The sequence below is a fragment of the Carcharodon carcharias genome, chromosome 13 (assembly GCF_017639515.1).
Source record: "Carcharodon carcharias isolate sCarCar2 chromosome 13, sCarCar2.pri, whole genome shotgun sequence".
NCBI classification, from domain to species: domain Eukaryota; kingdom Metazoa; phylum Chordata; class Chondrichthyes; order Lamniformes; family Lamnidae; genus Carcharodon; species Carcharodon carcharias.
The window spans coordinates 29,151,635-29,165,121 of NC_054479.1; the positions used below are offsets into that span (position 1 = coordinate 29,151,635).

General features: G+C 42.4%; 1 protein-coding gene across 1 annotated transcript in view; it reads right to left on the reverse strand.

The window, feature by feature from the left end:
* LOC121286224 (ABC transporter B family member 1-like) overlaps positions 1 to 13,015 on the reverse strand; it is a 196,929-nt gene extending 183,914 nt beyond the window's left edge. The window contains exon 1 of the mRNA XM_041203246.1: positions 12,887 to 13,015. The gene's annotated coding sequence lies outside the window, so the exon portion shown is untranslated. The remainder of the gene's footprint in view (positions 1 to 12,886) is intronic.
* Positions 13,016 to 13,487: the final 472 nt, after the last annotated feature.

The following is a 13,487-nucleotide window of genomic DNA, read 5'->3' on the forward strand; positions in this document are numbered from 1 at the left end:
ATATTGCCGTTCCACTGTCACTGGGTCAAAATCCTGGAACTCCCTTCCTAATAGCACTGTGGGTGTACCTATAACACAGACTGCAGTGGCTTAAGAAGGCAACTCACCACTGCTTTCAAGGGCAATTAGGGATGAGCAATAAATGCTGGCCTAGCAGCGACACCAACATCCCATGAATGAAAAAAAGATGTGCTTACATGAACAAAAGTAAAGTCCAATCCAGGTCCAATTTGCAGACACCTATGATTTATTACATAAACAAATGTTTATCTATTGTTTTGGGATCCAAAAGATAAAATGGAGAAACTTGCATTTATATAATGCCTTTCACAGACTCAGGTCATTCCTTAGTGTTATACAGCTAAATAAGTACTTTTTAAAGTGTACCCACTATTACAACATAGGAAATGCAACAGCCAATTAGAACACAGTATGGTCCCACAAAGAGCGATGTGACAATGACCAGGTAACCTGTTTTAGTGATGATAATTGGAAGGATAAAAATTGGTCAGGATACCAGGGAGAACTCCCTTGCTCTTCCTTGAAAAAGTCAGTCATCAAGACCCCCGAGAGGAAGCCATTCAGCACATCGATTCCATGGCAACTCTCTATGGAGCAATCCAGTCAATTCTGTTTCGCCACTCTATCCCTGCAGCCCTGCAAGTTTATTTCCCTCAAATGCCCATCCAATTTCTTTTCAAAATCATTTGATCATCTCTGTTTCTATCACTTCTGTAGCTACTGAGTTCCAGGTCATTACCACACAGCCTAAACAGTTTGTCCTTACATTCCCCTGCATCTCTTATCCAAAATCTTAAATCTGTATTGCCTAGTCATTGCATTATCAGCTAATGGGGACAGTTTTTCTTTGTCTACCTTTTTTAACTTGTCATAATCTTGCGCACCTCCGTCAAATTTCACCTCAACCGCCGTTGCTCCAAGGAGAACAACCCCAGCTTCTCCAACCTAACTAAATTAGTAGCTTTAGCTAAGTTCCCTCATCCTTGGAGCCGTTCTGGTAAATCTCTGCACTCTCTCAAGCAGCTTCACATCCTTCGTAAAGTATGGTAACCAGAACTGGATGCAACACTCCAATGTGGCCTAAACAGAGCTTCCTCAAGGTTCAGCATAACTTCCCTACTTTTGTACCCAATACATACATTTATGAGCCCCAAGATCCCAAATGCTTTGCTAACTGCTCTCAATGTGTCCTGCCACCTTCAAAGATCTGTGCATATGTATCCCTAGATCCATCTGTCCCTGCACACTCTTTAGAATTGTGCCATTAAGTCTATACTGCCTCTCCCTGCTGCTTCTGCCAAAATGCACTTCTCTGTATTAAATTCCATCTGCCACTTGTCTGCCTATGTTGCAATTAGACATAGGCCAGCAGTCGATTGATATCCTCACTGTTTGCCACACCTTCAAGTATGCCAAGTATTATGGGGTCTCTTACATCCAGCCAAAAGGGCAGACAGGGCCTTAGTTTAACACTTCACCAGAAAAATGGCACATCCGGCACTGCAGCGCTCCCCCAGTACTGCAATGGATGCCAGCATAACATTTATAGGCTGAAATTAATACATGACTCAAATAATGAATTAACAACATGGCTTGCTACAGATCATAATTTAAAGTCCTAAACCAATTATCTTTGGCTTATCAATCATATTTCTCACAATTTATGTCCAATTAGATGATTTTCTACTGAAGCTGCAAATTTTTGGGAGGTGGATTCAGTACTCAACTGAAATGTTGAGGCAATATTACTGTCAGACTTTCACAGAACACAGTGATTCAAGTCATTGACTGAATTCGTGACTGACATTGATAGATTTTTGTACACAAAGGGAATAAAGGGTTAAGGGAATAGGGCAGGAAAGTGGATCTGAGGTACATCAGTCATGATCTTATTGAATGGCAGAGCAGACTCAAGGGGCCAAATGGTCTACTCCTGCTCCTACAAATTGATGACCTTTAATGAACATATAGGTGGACAGATAGATAAATAATATATGATATTGAAATATTATAGGAACATAGGAGTAGGAGCCATTCAGTCCATTGAGCCTGCTCCGCCATTCAATTTGATCATGGCTGATCATCTACCTCAATGCCACTTTCCCTCACTATCCTCGCATCCCTTGATGTCATTAGTATCCAGCAATCTATCGATTTCTGTCTTGAGCATGCTCAATAACTGAGCTTCCACAGCCCTCTGAGGTAGAGAACTTCAAAGATTCACCACCCTCTGAGCTAAGAAATTCCTCCTCATCTCAGTCCTAAATGGTCTCTCCCTTATTCTGAGACTGTGTCCCCTGGTTCTAGATTCACCAGCCAGGAGAAACATCCTATCCACATCTGCCCTGTCACGCCCTGTTGGAATTTTGTAAGTTTTAATGAGATCACTCCTCATTCTTTGAAACTTTAGGGAAAACAGACCCAAATTCCTCAATCTCCTCATAAGACAATCCCGCCATCCCATGGATTAGTCTTTGTTGCACTCCCTCTATGACAAGTATATCCTTCCTTAGATTAGGAGAATAAAACTGTAAACAATACTCCAGGTGCGGTCTCACCAGGGCTCTATACAATTGCAGCCAGACAATATACTCCTATACTCAAATCCCCTTGCGATTAAGGCCAATATACCATCAGCCTTCCTAATTGCTTGGTGCAACTGCATACTAATGTTAGTGACTCACGAACAAGCACCCACAGGTCTCTTTGGATATCAACACTTCCAATCTCTCCCCATTTAAGAAATACTCTGCCTTTCTGTTTTTCCTACCAAAGTGGAAAACTTCACACGTATTCACATTACATTTCATCTGCCATATTCTTGCCCATACACTTGGCCTGTCCAAGTCCCCTTGAAGCCTCCTTGTATCCCCCTCACAACTTACATTTCCACCTAGTGTTGTGTCATCAGCAAATTTGGAAATATTACATTACATGCAAATCACTGATGTAGATTGTGAACAGCTGCGGCCCCATCACTGATCCTTGTGGTACCCAGCCAATAACAGCCTACCATCCTGAGAATAATCCTTTTATTACTGCTCTCTGGTTTCTGTCCATTAACAAATTCTCAATCCATTCCAATGTATTACCCCCAATCCCAAGTGCTCTAATTTTGTTTACTAACCTCTTGTGTGGGACTTTATCAAAAGCCTTCTGAAAATCCAAATACTTCAACTGATTCTCCTTTATCTATGTCACAAGTAACATTCACAAAAAACTCCAACAGGTTTGTCACACATGATTTCTCTTTCATAAATCCATGTCAACTGTGCCCAATCATATCATTAGTTTCCAAGTGTCTATTTCAACCGTTATAATAAATTTTAATATTTTTCCTACTATTGACATCAAACTAACAAATCTTTAGTTCTCCATTTTCTCTCTCCTTCCCTTCTTCAATAGTGAGGTTACATTTGCTACTTTCCAGTCTGCAGGAACCTTTCCAGAATCCACAGAATTTTGAAAGATACCACAAAGCATCCGCTATCTCTACAACCACCTCCTTCAACATTCTGGAATGTAGCTCATTAGGTCCAGGGGATTTATTAACCTCCAATCCAATTAATTTTTTGAGTACTACCTCTTCATTAATACTAATTTCTTTCAGTTCCTAGTTTTCACACGCTCCTTGGTTCCTTAATATTTCCTGGGGATTTTGTGTACCTTCCTCCATGAAGACAGACACAAAGTAATTGTTTAGTTTCTCTGCCATTTCCCTAATCGACATTTTCATTTCTCCTGTCTCTGCCTGTAATGGGTAATGGACCCACAGTTGTCCTCGCCAATTTTTTCCCTTTCGCATATCTGAAGAAGCTTTTACAGTCTGCCTTTGTGTTTCTTGCTAGCTTGCATTCACATTCTGTTTTCCCTTTCTTTACCACTTTCTTGCTTCTCTTTTGCTGGATTCTAAATTGCTCCCAATCCTCGTGCTAACTACTTTTTCTGGCAACCTTATAAGCCACTTCCTTTGATCTAATGCAATCTTTAACTTCTTTTGTTAGCCATGGTTGATTCACCTTTCCTGTTGGGTTTTTGTGTCTTAGAGGAATGTATATTTTGTTGTAGACCATTTAATACTTCTTTAAATATTAGCCATTGCCTGTCTACCATCAAATTTTTTTGTTGTATTTCCCAATCCATCATAGCCAACTTGCCCCTCATACCTTCATAGATTCCTTTGTTCAGATTTAAGACCCCAACTTCAGAACGAACTACATCACTTCAAATTTAATGCAAAATTCGATCATCGTATGGTGACTATTTCCTAAAGGCTTGTTAACAGCAAGGTTAATAATTAGCCCTTTCTCATTACATAATGTTAAATCTAATATATCCTGATCCCTGGTTGATTCTTCAACACACTGCTCCAGAAACACATCTCACAAACATTCCAGGAATTCATCTCCAAGCGTTAGTGCCAATTAGATTTACACAGTCTATATGTAAATTGAAGTCGCCCATTATTACTGGGCATAGTGCTATTGTCACTGGACTAGTATTCCAGTGATCCAGGGTAATGTTCTGGGGACCCGGATTCCAATCCCACCATGGCAGATTGTGAAATTTGAATTCAATTAAAAAAATCTGGAATTAAAAGTCTGATGACGACCACGAAACCATTGCTGATTGCTGTAAAAACTCACTTGGTTCACTAATGTCCTTTAGGGAAGGAAATCTTACTTGGTCTGGCCTAAATGTGACTCCTAACCCACAGTAATGTGGTTAACACGTAAATGCCCTCTGAACAAGGACAATTAGCGATGGGCAATAAATGCTGGCCTAGCCAGCGATACCCACCTCCCATGAACGAATAAAAAAAGTTACATCATCAGCAGGTGCCAAATTGTGATGACGATACAAGTAACCACAATTCAAAACTTAGTTTGCTGATATTACCAAGCTAGGTGGGAAAGTAAGCTGTGAAGAGGATACAAAGACTGCAAAGAGATTGACAGGTTAAGTGAGTGGGCAACAAGAAGGCAGATGGAGTAAAATGCGAGGAACTGAAAGTTCTTCACTTTGGTCGTAAGAATAGAAAAGCAGAGTGTTGATGTTCAAAGAGAATTGGGTGTGTTTGTACAAGGGCCGCAGAAAGTTAACCTGCTGGTATAGCAAAGAATTAAGAAGGCAAATGGCATGTTTCCCTTTATTGCAAGTACAAGAATAAATAAGTCTTGCCAGAGTTATACAGGGTTTTGGAGAGACCACATCTGGAATACACTATGCTGTTCTGATTTCCACATTTAAGAAAGGGTACATTTGTATTGGGTGTGGTTCACCAGATTGGTCCCTGGAATGAGGGTGTTGTCCTATGATTTTTTAAAATTCATTCATGGGATTATGGGCATTGTTGGCTTGGCCAGCATTTATTGCCCATCCCTAATTGCCCTCGAGAAGGTGGTGGTGGACTGCCTTCTTAAACTACTACAGTTCGTGTGCTGTAGGTACACCCACTGTGTTGTTAGAGAGGGAGTTCCAGGATTTTGACCCAGTAACAGTGAAGGAACAGTGGTATATTTCCTATGCAGGATGGTGTGTGGCTTGGAGGGGTACTTCCAGGACATGTTCCCATGTATCTAGTGTCCTTGTCCTTCCAGGTGGTAACAGTCTTGGGTTTGAAAGGTGCTGCCAAAGGAGCCTTGTGAGCTCCTGCAGTTCATCTTGTAGATGGTACACACTGCTGTCCCTGTGCCTCAGTGGTGGAGGGTGTGAATGTTTGTGGATGGGGTGCAAATCAAGTGGGCTGCTTTGTCCTAGATGGTGTTGAGCTTCTTGAGTTTTGTTGGAGATGCACTCATCCAGGCAAGTGTATTCCATCATACTCCTGACTTGTGCCTTGTAGTGGACAGACTTTAGGATTCAGGAGGCGAGTTACACACCTCAAGGTTCCTAGCCTCTGAGCTGCTCTTGTAGCCACAGTATTTATGTGGCTAGTCTAGTTCAGTTTCTGGTCAATGAAGGATGTTAATAGTAGGGAATTCAGCAATGGTAATTCCATCAAATGTCCCCCCACCACCCCCAATTCCCATCAACTCCAGTCTTGCTTGAGCTCATTGATGCCACACTCGGTCAAATGCTGCCTTTATGTCAAGGAAAGTCACTCTCACCTCAGGAGTTCAGCTCTTTTGTCCATATTTGAACCAAGGCTGTAATGAGGTCAGGAGCTGAGTGGGCCTGGCAGAACCCAAACTGAGCATCAGTGAACAGGTTATTGCTAAGCAAGTGCCACTTGATAGCACTGTTGCTGACTGCTTCCATCACTTTACTGATGACTGGAAGTAGACTGATGGACAGTAATTGGCCGGGTTGGATTTGTACTGCTTTTTGTGTACAGGACATATCTGGGCAATTACACACATTGCTGGGTAAATGTCAGTGCTGTAGCTGTACTGGACAGCTTGGTAGGAGCACAGCAAGTTCTGGAGCACAAGTCTTCAGTACTATTGTCAGAATGTTGTCAGGGCCCATAGCTTTTGCAGTATCCAGTGCCTTCAGCCATTTCTTGATTTCACGTGGTCTGAATCGAATTGGCTGAAGACTGGCATCTGTGATGCTGGGGACCTCCAGAGGAGGCTGAGATGGATCATCCACTCAACACTTCTGGCTAAAGATTGTTGCAAATGCTTCAGCCTTTTTTTTTTTTACACTGATGTGCTGGGCTCCCCCATCATTGAGGACAGGGATATTTGTGGGGCCTCCTCCTCCAGTGAGTTGTTTAATTATCCACCACCATTCAAAACTGGATGTGGCAGGACTGCAGAGCTTAGGCCTGACCTGTTGGTTGTGGAATCGCTTAACCTTGTCTATCACTTGCTGCTTATGCTGGTTGGCATGCAAGTAATCCTGTGCTGTAGCTTCACCAGGTTGATACCTCATTTTTAGGTATGCCTGGTGCTTTTCCTGGCATGCTCTCCTGCACTCTTCATTGAACCAGGGCTGATTCCCTCGCTTGGTGCTAATGGCTTGGGTGGGGTGGGGGGGTGGGGGGAAGAGAGAGAGAGAGAGAGAGAGAGAGAGAGAGAGAGAGAGAGAGAGAGAGAGAGAGAGAGAATATGCTGAGCCATGAGGTTACAGATTGTGATTGAGTACAATTCTGCTGCTGCTGATGGCTCACAGCACCTCATGGTTGCCCAGTCTTGAGCTGTTAGATCTATTTGAAATCTATCACAATATCTCAGTGATAGTGCAACATAATACGACGGAAGGTATCCTCAATGTGAAGACGGGACTTCATCTCCACAAGGTGGTCATCCCTACCAATACTGTCATGGACTGATGCATCTGTGGCAGGCAGGTTGGTGAGGATGAGCTCAAGTATGCTCTTCCCTCCTGTTGGCTCCCTCACCACCTGCTGGTGGGACAGGGCATACCCAGGGATGGTGATAATGGTGTCTGGGGCATTATCTGTAAGGTATGATTCCGTGAGTATGACTAATTTAGGCTGTTTTTTGACTAACCTGTGAGACAGCTCTTCAAATTTTGGTACAAGCCCCCAGATATTTATATGGACTGTTAGGGTGGGCAGGGCTGAGTTTGCCGTTGTCGTTTCCAGTGCCTAGATTAATGCCGCATGGTATACCTGGTTTCATTCCTTATTGACTTTCTAGTGGTTTGACACAACTCAGTGTCTTGCGAGACCATTTCAGCCACATTGCTATGGATTCATATTTCATTCCCTAAAGGACATTAGTGAACTAGATGGGTTTTTACAACAATTGACAAAAGTTTCATGGTCATTATTAGACTTTTAACTCCAGATGTTCATTTATTTAATTCAAATTCCATCATCTGGCATGGTGAAATTCGGACCCAGGTCTCCAGATCCTTACCCTGCATCTCTGGATTACCAGTCCAGCGACAATGCCACTATGCCATCACCTCCTCACTGAGAAGCTAAATAAATTAGGCTTATGTTCTCCAGAGTTAAGATGAATGAGGCACAATCTCATTGAAACCGACAAAATTCTGAGGGGGCTTGATAGGGTGGATGCTGAGAGATTGTTTCGTCTGTTGGGGAGTCTAAAACATGGAGGCACAGTCTCAGGATAAGGGGCTAATTATTTAAGACTTAGATTAAGAAAAATTACTTCACTCAAAGGGTTGTGAATCTTAGAAATTCTCTACCCCAGAGGGTTATGCCCCATCAATGAATACATTTGAGGCTGGGATAGACAGATTTTTGGTCTCTCAGGGAATCAAGGGATATGGGGACCAGGCAAGAAAATGGAGTTGAAGCCGTAGATCAGCCAAGAATTGTACTGAATGGCAGAGTAGGCCAGATGTATGGTCTACTCCTGCTCCTTTTTCTTGAGTTCTTGAGTATAACAGTTATAGACAATTAAAGAATAACATACTAAAAAGGCTGCACAATTTTGACCATTTCAGCATACAAATAACTTCAATAAGCTGCAATTTAGAGGAACCAAAAATTAATTCTGAACTCTGAATGAGGGAAACCCTTGCTCACATTTCGAAGAATACAGAAGAAAAAAAGAAAAAGCTAAGGATGACTCTCTATTGTGCATTTAAAGAATCAAACTTTATAAAAAAAACTTCATTCTCTGGATCCTCCAAAAGTGCATTTCTCCACCATAATGAAGAGGAGAAAATCAAATTCAAAGACTCTCCATGAATGGTATGTTACAGCAACACATTGTTAAGTTAGCCCCAGGATTCCTGGAAACCCTTTACAGAAGTGATCAGAAATAAAAAGATGTAGGAGCACAATGCATTGCAAAGGAAACCTGCAAGTACAAAGCTCAATAAAATTTGAAGACCTGGTGGGTCAAATAAAAAATATATATATATCCACTCATTAAAAAAAACACTGAAGGGAAAGTTTTACTTTGAAACAGTTTTGAATTAAGATATCAAAACCATTACCTGAAAATCAAGAAGCAGAAAGTGAAGCAACAAACAATAATGGAAAACAACAGGAAACCTTGCTCATGACCATACATTTTCAGTTTGTATTTTTCTTTTATAAACTGTTCCTTTTTGTTACAAAAGACATACAACACAGAACCAGGCCATTCAGCCCAACCAGTTCTCTCTCGTTTCAAAAAAAGGATTATACTGAGTGAGGTTTTAGTCCAAGTTAAAAAAATATATATTCTTAGCTCAAAACATCTTTATTTTCATTGTTTCTGCACATTTTTTCTGACAAGTTAGCACTTGTGTATGGACACAGTAAATCCACAAAGAAAACACAGGATAGTTAAAAGGGGGAAAGTAAGGTTCCAGACTCCACATTGTGCAGTGTAACTCATGAACACAGCGAGCCACCTTGGGATTTCCTTGCACCACCAAATCCCCATAGTGCCTTTCTATGCAATTTGACTTGTTGTTCGCATCTTTCCAATATATTTCCACCTGCCTACATCAGAGGATACAACCAAAACTATTGTATGTGTTTTCTCACTAAGAGAAATATCAGTCTTGTGCTTATACTTAGACTGGATTTTGTCAACAGCATGCTATGCTTACGCTTTCTCACTTTTTGCCTTTTCCCACATAATTATAATTAAAAGTGGGAGGAGTGTGCATACAAAACACATTTGATTTAGTGGTTGGGGAAGCTTTTCATTGGTGAAACCCGCCATCAGCTGACAATGCTGCATCTATGGGCAGCTGATTAAAGAGTCTCTTGCTCAAACAGGGAGGCTGTGCACCATGGCCACAACATTCCAGCCCAACTACATTGCTATTAACACAAGACTTGAAAGCATAAAGCTGGCGTGACTGATTTTCAAAATTAAATTTCACTTGTAAACATCATGTTGATTTCTCTTTATTCATCATTATAGTGCTAAATGTACTGCCCTGCCTCATGGTTGGCACACATTGATGGTTACAGAGGAGTTGGGGCATTTCCTTTATTGTGGGTATTACATTTTTGCATTCACTCTTTATTGAATGTTCGTGTTAGTGTCCAGTATTGTACTCATCACTCTAGGGCAGATGTTTGAACTCTCAGGCTCAGCTGGCCCTCCCTTCTACGCATTGTAAAGGACATTGTCCAAGAGCAATCTCAGCAGGGATAATTGAAATGCTGTAGGTAAACTCAAGCTCTGTATGGACTCTTCAGCCAACACAATGAGATAAACACACATTTGGACAGTACTAAATGTACCCTTCAGGCCACTCAGTTTCTTACCTTGACTGACTGTTCCCATCACCCCTCCCCCCACCAAAACCATTTCTGGTTCCTTTCCCTTTGGAGATTTGTATATTCTGGACCTAGAAATTCCTAAAGAGTAACTTGACCTGTAACATGCTACAACAGCGTGGACACGACACACAGCGAAGGTGACCAGAAGTCAAACACTGGCACGTGAACAGCTGCCCATGGTTGCCTGGTCCTGCTTGTTTGGTACGTGATGCCCCTGCAGCCCTGTATTACGTCACTACACATTGATGGATAGTTGGGCATATTTATCCATTTCACAAAGTCAGAGTTGAAATACTTCCACTGTGGCTATGTTAAACCTTACAAACTAGCTCCTGTTTTGAGGATATGATGCTTTTTTTTAAAAAACTATGCCCTCCCAAAATCCCCAATTATCTCTTTTTGTATTCTAAATAATCTGGGTTGGAATAATCAGCGACAGGCTCCTTTGTCTCAACAACTACAACAACTTGTACATATAATGCTTATTATATAATAAAACATTCCAAGATGCTTCACAGAAGTGTTATAAAGCAAAATTAGAGGCTGAACCACATGGGGAAATATTAAGATAGATGAGCAAAAGCTTGTTCAAATAAACAGTTTTTAAGAAGCATCTTGAAGAGGGAAAAGAGTGCAAAGTTTCAGAAGGGAATTTCAGAGCTTCAGGCCTCGGCAGCTGAAGGCATGGCCACCAAATCAGGGATGCACACGAAGTCAGAATTAAATGAGCACAAATATTTCAGAGGGTTGCTGGAGGACATTACAGAGATAGTGAAGGCTGAGACCACAGAGGGATTTGAAAACAAAGCTGAGAATGTTAAAATTGAGGTGTTGCATGACCAGGAGCCAACGTAGGACAGATAGCACAAGGGTGGTTTATTTATTTATTTAGAGTATGCATAGTCACAGAGCCAAGTAATAGTCTTCTCACTGGCTAGCTGGAGTTCCTTAAGCCCACCTTCAAGTTCACTCAGTGGACACTTCTCAACAACTTGAGTCATTGTTCAAACTGCACCACAGATGCAGGGGTGATGAGAGAATGGGACTTAACACTAGTAAGGACACAGGCAGCAGAATGTTGGATGACATCAAGTTTATAGAGGATAGAGTCAGGCAGGATGGCTAGAAACAAATTAGAACAGTCAAGCCTAGAGAGAGCAAAGGAATGGAAAAGCATTTCAGCAGCAGATGAGCAGAGGCAAGGTGGACTGGGACGATGTTATGAGGTAGAAAGTGCAGATGTGGTTGAAAACTCAAATATGGCACCAAAGTTGTAATTGGTCTGGGTCAGCCCTGGACAGTTGTCAGAGAGGGAGATGGAGCCAGTGGGTATTGTACCTTCTCCAAGGGCCATTAGTCTTTGGAAATCTCTTCCACAGGGAGCAATGGAGGTTGAGTCATTGAAAATATTCAAGGCTATATTCAGATTTTTGATCTACATAGGAGTCAAGGATAATGGTGGGCTTACAGGAAGGTGGAATTAAGGCCACAGAAGATCAGCTATGATCTTATTCAACGGCAGCACAGACTCAATGGGCCAAATAGCCTACTCTCGCTGCTATTTATGAGCTCACCATACCCAGGATGCCAGGCCCTTCCCACTTCACTCCTCCATGACCCAACCCCACCCTCTATCCTCCCCAGATCCCTCTTCCAATCCTCCATGCTCCCGACCCCACTCTACAACACCCCTCACCATTAATTCACCCTTGCCAGTCCCGTGCCTCTATGCAAGCCACCACTCTCCTCCTCTCCTTCCACGTGCCATAGAGTTCAACAAGGAAAATCTTTGATCTTACACGCAACTGCACAAAGCCGACAGGTGCACACCACCTTTAAACAATCGTGAACTGATGCCATGAGAGTCTTGTGCTCTGCTGATTTATCTTAAAAGTAGGAATTTTATTGAAAATTATTTCACTTTGGCGAGTATTCATGGCATACAAATGCATTACAAGTATGAACCCACCACAGAGCAGCGAAATGCTCAGTATACCACAAACACAGTGCTGATTTTATCGGTGCATCTAAACCCACTGTCAGGAAATCAAAATTTCACATCCCACTCTGCAAGTCATACTTCCCATCCTTGTAAGCTCCATAAATTCCCCTCTTAGGTTACTTAATTCAGATTTTTAGATATTAAACAGAGTTCTCCATTAGCTAATGCCAGATTAGAAAACATTAATCTAGCCTTAAATTCTAAAACAACACCACACTACCTAGTCATGAGCAGAACATTCCCATTCTGAACATAGATTTTAATGCCAACTGGTAATATCATTCAACTTGTGACAATACTAGATATGCATGATTCTCAATTTTTGGTCCTTCATTCAATAGTTATTGAAGAGTGAAAGATCACAGCTGCTGAATCAGCACAGTTGCTTGTAGATCCATCATTAGCAAACACAGGTACTAGTGGATGCATGGAGAAACTGCAGCTCCATTCCACACAATGTTGAGAATGGAGCCGGCGGGTCACACACATATAAATAAGCACCAGAAAAGGAGGATGTCATTGCTGTAAAAAAAAAATACAACCCTAAAAAAAATGGGGGAAACATACAAGCCATGGCACCATATACAAACCAAGGCATCATATACAAACCATAACACAGCTGGTGAGAGTGTTTCTGCACAAGGTGATGTCCTTTACCTGTCCTCACTGGCTCGCTCCGAGGGACTCACCCGTTTTATTATTGTTGTGTTATTACAGCGTCAAGCGCTCAGTATTAATCGGCTCCATTCGCGCAATCATCATATCGCAGCCCAAAGGAAGAGGGGTTGCGATGGCGACAGTTCAACCTCACCAACCCATTTTCACCACAACGTGCGCTGCTCGCGGCCTTTCCGGGGTCCGGGGTCCGGGGTCCGGGAGGGGGGGGGGGGGGGGGGGTGGGCGGGGGACCAGAAACCCCGCCCCCCACCCCACCACCGGCCGATTGGCCGGCCGCGGGACCTGCACGGGTGACGGAGGAGAGCCGCAGGTAGTGGAGCTAGTGCCTCCTGCTTTGGGTTCTGCTGTAGATGCTGAGTGATCTGGCGGCCTGCCCCTCCAGGCAGACTCGCCTGTGCATTTCATTATTTCCAGCAGGTTCTTTTTCGGGAATTATTTGAACTTGCAGAGGGAATGGTGCATTGCATTTTTTTTGGGAAAATAAATTAAAGACGACCCAACAACCCCAAAAGATGTTAACTTTCAAGCAGCTATGACTATAACCCTGTTGTGCATCATTAAGTGGAATGCGATGGATAAATGTTCTTTAGGAATGGAGATCTGCCGTCCTTA